This window comes from Acanthisitta chloris, unplaced genomic scaffold (genome assembly GCF_000695815.1).
Source record: "Acanthisitta chloris isolate BGI_N310 unplaced genomic scaffold, ASM69581v1 scaffold16577, whole genome shotgun sequence".
NCBI classification, from domain to species: Eukaryota; Metazoa; Chordata; class Aves; order Passeriformes; family Acanthisittidae; genus Acanthisitta; species Acanthisitta chloris.
The window spans coordinates 92322-98978 of record NW_008684493.1 but is presented as its reverse complement, the minus strand read 5'-3'; positions in this window follow the sequence as shown (position 1 = coordinate 98978).

Genomic DNA, 6657 nt, shown 5'->3' with positions numbered 1-6657 from the left:
TTAGTTAGATTCAGGCTGGATTTAGGATTAGCCATAATAAAAAGCACATGTTGGGATCTGTGTGGCTTTATCTATGGCATCTGAGCATCACAGGCTCTGCCCTATCAGGCATATGCGACCGTGGCTGACAATGCTGTTCCAGCAAATGCCCATAGTACAGACACAGTCACATGTATAAAACCTTTGTTTTCTCACCTGGGTCAGATTTATTTACAGGGTGGTCTTAGTGCCAAGGTCCTAAGCTCAGTTTTAGTGACAAAGCTGTGCCTGCTGAAGGAGCACTTCAAGCGCAGTGCGGATGTACCAGTGCCACTCTCACAGCATGAATGTGCCTGGAAGCTTTCCAAGGACCAGGCTGTTGTTTGGGTTTTTCAGATGAGAGGCGTGGAAATTGACAAGTGCAAACCACGTGGTTAGCGTCCTGCTGAGCCTGATCAGATAACCTCTCTTAGCATCCTCCAGGGATGCAGATATTGCACACCATTAAACATGTCTTGGATGCCCAGAAGGATATAAAACTACAACCAGGTTCCTTTACCACTTGGAAACACAGTTAGTCAGCAGCGGGAATAGCTCCCCCGCAGTGTTAATAAGAAGATTGTCAGCGCGGAGCTGTTCGCGTGGCAGCTGCATCCAGAGCACGGACAGTCCAGCACCAGAGGGAGCTCCACAGTGGCTCATCCGTGACAGCCGGTGCTAGGAGCACTTTTCTGTGTCTGCATCAGAAGCTGCTTTCCCCTCACATAGCCATTTTGGTGATGATGACATCTCCTCCTCATTCCAAAATGGGCAAAAAAATATCCTCAAACCACCACCACCACCAAAACAATCAATCAAACAAAACCCCCTAATGCTGGGGAAAAAAAAGTCAAAACAATATTCAGCCCAACAAACTGCAAAGTAATAAACCAAGGTGGACTATTGGAAACACTTTGAGATATTTGAAAACTTCTGCTTTAGTTTCAAATTCTTAATACATGTTTTTAAATTAATGGTTCCTCTAAAAAGTTGTTTCAGTCCAAAAGAGAAGGTCCAGGACTGTTCACTTATACATACACATAAGCAAATGAGGAATTCTCAATAATTTTTGAGCAAGTTTCCTGGCTCAGAAGACAGCAGTCGGAAAAGACAGCACTTCAAATGTGCATTTTTTTTTTAACCAGCAATTTCAGTGTTGTCAAAGCTTTTTTTCCAGCCAATAAGCTGTTTTTATTGGAAAATTCCTGCTAAGGTACAGTCATGTGACTTGGCTGTGTCAGTAGGTTTTTAGTCCAGTATTCCAGCTGGTATTTGATCCTGCTTGGTTTATGTTAGGGCTCATCTGGTTGCTAAGGTAAGGAGTTTACTGTGAGCAGGATCAGTGCTAGGGTCGGTTTTGCTGCTGTGCTGGACTGTTGGGGCTGATCCTGTTGCCAGGAGAAGTGTTTGCTGTCTTGGGTTGATAGGGGTTTCATGAAGGGGAGTATTAAGCAAAAGGGTGTCTCCATGCCCCTTTACAGTTCCACCTGGCAGCCAATGGCATCACCTTTAGCAGGAGGAGAGTGTGTATGGGCAAGCACTTGCGCCTCCAGCAGCAAGACAGAGGTATGGGGGCGTCCCAGTTACAACCTGAGTCCTGGCAAGAATATGGAAAGAGGTGAATATTCATCTCTCTGGGGTAGTGGAACATGGGAGTCCCAGGGGAAAATGCAGCTCCCTTGGGGCAGACCCTGCAAGTAACAGCACATGCAGACTGACAGGTGGGAGATGCAAAGGACACTTCAAGAGCAGTTTAGCTCATGTCCAGATGCTTTAGAAGAACATGAATACTATAATTTTATATAGACATGTAGACATACCTAGATACTTCTCTATATGAGTAAACAGCCATGTATGGATGCATTATCAGCTATTACATTGTCTTATTATAATGTGGTATGACATACTCTTTTCAATTTTTTCTGACTTTTCCTTCTTATTATAATGTGGTATGACATACTCCTTTCAATTTTTTCTGACTTTAGAAATTTCAAATAGCACAGACAGTTTGGGCATGGCATAATTCTGGAATGTTTTCACCCACATTCCTTGGGAAGGGATGCATTCTCAGGAGACCTGATCCATGCAGGCAGTGCTCACCAGCAGAAACTGATTCTGCCAACATACTTTCAGCAATCTCTGTGCAATCAAAGAAAGAGACTCTCTTGGGCCAGATCCAGTTCTCATTCCCCACAGCTTATCTGCATTGGGAATAGAAAGAAGGATCAGTGTTTATCTTGGAGTCTGTCTGCCATCTGTCAGATGTAAGGAAGATCCTGAAGAAGGCCACCTTATCTTACCTGAAATACTTCATGTTGGTGGTGACAACACCGACAATCCTGGCACAGCAATAATCCCATTTTTGTGTGCTCTCAATGCTGCCACTCTCTGTGCTAGTTTTAAGCAGCCAAAGGAAGAGTGGTGACGAGGCTCTGACACTGAATGCCAGTGGGCAGGAGTGTGAACACACTGGGGAGCTCCAGGACAAAGGAGTCCTAGCCAGCGTAGAGAAGAGTCAGACTGTCAGGCAACTTGCCTTGGACAAGCTGTGGCTTTTCAAAGTGCATCTCCAGCTTTGAACATTTTTTTGCATTTTGCTGGAGTTCAACATCTCCATTGCTAGAAGGATTTCAAAGACTGTCCCTGCTTCTCACAGAATCTTCTCACTTTCCTTCTTTCAAATTACTCCAGGTCTCAATTTATTCAATATAGACTTTGACATGGGAAAGTGCTTATTTTTTAGCACTGCAAGCTGCTTCCCCAAAGGCTTAAGTCTGCTTTAATAAAAACACAGAGCTTTAGTCAATTGGGACATAAATGATTTCTCTTCTGCACTATTGAAACTCGCTTTCTAAGTATGTTCAATAGCATATTAGAAACAAGTCTCTAATTGGCCATAGAGTACCAAAGACCTGACTATCTAATGTGAAAAATCAACATCATGAAAACTTTGAGAATATCAAAAATAAGCGAGGGAAGACCACAGGTCATTTTCAGCCATTCCCTATCCATTTAAACCCCATAATTACAATATTATATTTAATATCAGGGGACAGTGGTGAATGTGAGATCATCATAAGACCAGAATAATCAGCCTAAAGACAAAATAAATTAATCACTGACCTCTGTTGCTATAATGAACATTTCACAAAAGAAAAAAACAACCACATTGAAGTTCAATTTACTCAAGTGTTCCATGTTCTTTCTATCTCCTATAAGGCTCTGAAGCAGAGTTTCTTTAATAAAAATGACTGATGTACACTAGTTGCTCCAAATTACACATTTGTATGTATTCACTAGAGCCCATGTAACTCATCATGTACAATATCACCAGCTTCTGATGCTGCTTTTCAGTGAGAGAGGAGATCAAACTTAGAGTTCTTTATTTACTCAGAAAGGAAACAGAGTATATCCCCCAAATACAGATGTGCAAATCTGTCAATGCATTTCTGGTAAAAAACATAACTAGCCCACTCTGCTTTTCACGGTCTGTTATATTCAAATCAGAGTAACATTTGACGGTTAGCAAGGACTGCTTGGCTAGTCAGGGATCAAAGTAGAGCAGACCTAAATATAATTGCCGGTCTGGACAAGGACCAAACCAAAATCACTTCGAGAGGAGTCTCCATTGTGTTTTATAATGCAACATACAATAAGAGCAACTGAGGAGAGATGTGAAAAAAAGATAAATTACACCAAGTTACACACCTGATAACTTCCCCCAGGAGGATGTGGCACAGGGAATAAAAAAGCCCTGATGTCCTCTGAGTGGTGGCAAGAAGGTGATCCTCTTCCAGTGCTTTTGGACTGGGTGCTGGCACCACATCCCCAGGGTCCTCTGGCCAGACCACTGCCCTCACACAGCAAGGAGGGGTGAGAATGATCACTGGGCCCAAAGTGTTCCTGCCCAGACTCCTGCTCTCTCTCTCCAGAAAAGGGAGGAAGGGGAATGAAGCCCTTCATCCAGTCATCTCCTAGATCTTTTAATTGTGCACTATGCACATGCACACACACACTTCCATGTTGTTGACTCTTTTCTGCCAGCATAACTGGAGGTAAAATTACAATGACACATAATTACAACGAAAAAGCTGGCTAGAAGTCATTCCAGTATTGTAAAACAAGTCCCATTTATTTTGTTTATTAATTAATAAATAATTACTTATTCGTAAATACAGTTGCAATGATGGAACGTGCCAATGACACACATTTTCTTGGACAGGTGATTTAGGAAGGCACTGTACACCCAAGGAGAAGTTGACAAAAATCCATGCATAGAGGCCATTTCAATTAAACTGAACCCTCTAAAACAAATCTAGCATTTTGCATGAAGAAATTCAAGCCCTTGGGACAGAGCCATAGCTGTGGGATGGCAGACCAAGTCTGCCATGTGACAACTGGACTGGAGGCATTGCAGTTGCCCCAGAAAGAGAAGAAGGCTCTAAAGGAGGCAGTTCTGGCCCTAGAACCAAAGACTAGGTAAATCATGTTTGGCCTCAGTCACATCTGCCAAGATCCACTGCTGTAAACGAGCCTCAGGGCAGCCAGAAATGCACCATGCAAAAAGGCCACGTACAGGAGAAGGGAAGAGTGAAAGCCATGGCCCCTGTTCCCTTCAGCCTGCTGTGCTTCTGTGCATGCAAAGAGTCTGCTGTGTTCTCTAGTCCTAACCACCATCTGCTGGCAAGGCAGAATTCAGGTTAGTTTGCTTCAACACCTCTTTAACCTACAATTTAATGACACTGTCATGAAGCAATGCTTTCCTACAACTGCTTTCATGACTATTGCACATTTCCCATAGCATCCCTCCCCAAAGAAAGGGGTCAATTCACAACTGTCATTTCGCCTAGCACTGACCTCTTTCAGCCTTGTTTTCCACAGCAGCAATGGAAAATATTCCCCCCACAAACACAAATAGAAAAAAAAAATTTGTTATTTGTAAAGGTGTCATTTGTCTTCCTTTTAATGCACAAACATTTTGCATTCACCATCACAGGCATCTCTGCAGTCTTATACTGATATGCAAATGGCAGTTTTATAGGTATATATATTATATTTTTATATGTGTATATAGGGTTGTTTATGTGGATGCATGTGTGTGTTTGTACACACACACTCCCACAGCCTAGCAAGAAGTTGGTCAACAGCATGGTCTAGGATAGAGACAGGTTGCTGATGGGTTCATGCTCAAACGAGTCAATACCAGGCTGGGACCTGAGCAATACTTTTAGTATCATTCACTCCCTGTGGCAAAGTGCTCTAGGGAAAGCTGTGGATGCATCACCAGAACCACTTTCTTATCTGTTCTGAAAACTCCTCTGTTCTGTTTATTTCATTTCATAGAATCATAGAATCATTAAGGTTGGAAAAGACCTCTAAAATCATTGAGTCCAACAGTTAACCTCGCACCAAGTGTTCACTATGCCTCTTGAACATTTCCAGGGATTGTGATTCCACTGCTTCCCTGAGCAGCCTGTTCCAGTGACTGAAATTTTTCCTAACATCTAATCTAAACCTTCCCTGGAGCAACTTGAGGCCATCTCTCAAGTCCTGTCACTTGTTACCTTGGAGAAAATCTCTACCTTGCTACAACAATTTAGCTACAAATTCAAATCCCTATGGGACATGTTCAGAGAGACAGTCCACTGTGAATGCAGCTCCCTGAAGCTAGCAGAAAGGATGAAGAAGTCCTACTTGAAATGTGTTGGGTATCCAAGTTAGGACTGCCCACATTTCAGTTTACCTTCACAGCGAAGTGAAAAATACACCCTGCTTTCCTTGCATACCTAGCAGTAGTATATTGGAGCATCCCATTCTTTTCACAATAAGAGTTTAAGAAGACCCTTGAAGAAAGGGCACAGAATCATGCACATCTACAAAACAAATGACAGTTAACCAAGTAAAAGGGATTTTTTTTAATACAGCCATACATTTTTGTTGTCAAGTTACCATTTATTTTTCATCTGTGCACAGATACTTTGTATCCATAGTCTCCCCTTGGAAAGCAAGCTTTTATCCTGTCATCTGAGACCCTACTTCTTGGTTTATGGCTGTTAAGGGTATTTCAATTTGTAATGTCACACAAAAAAAATGGCCTGTGCATTCTGCTAGGCTTCCAGATTACATAGGTTTTGTCTAAACGTACCATGGAAAACTCTAAGAGATCTATTTATCTATATTTTGACATGTGGATGAGATTCTGCTCTATACTGGATAGACATTATGCTGTATACAGTGACAGCAACAGAGAAGTGCAACATGAATAGCACCATCAGTTTAGCAAAATGTCTGTGACCAAAAGGAAAAATGTTTATAATAACAGACATTTCCCTTAATTTAACAACTTGAAAATTAATTCTTGTTTCTGAAACCCTCTTGATTTTCATTTTGAAAAAAAATTCTTTCAAAATGAGCGCAGGGGAGACTGTCTGCATTTTCTGAGTTCTAAGTCGAAGTTGGTTTAAAAATTTTAATGCTTGCAGAACAGGATCACAGGATTATTCAGGCTGCAAAAGATCTCAGGAGGTATCTGGATGAACCTCCTGCTCAAGGAGGATCAGCTCTCAGGCCAGCCCAGGTTGTTCAGGACTTGATCCAGTCAGGTGTTGAAAACTTTCCAGTGTGGAGACTGAACAATAA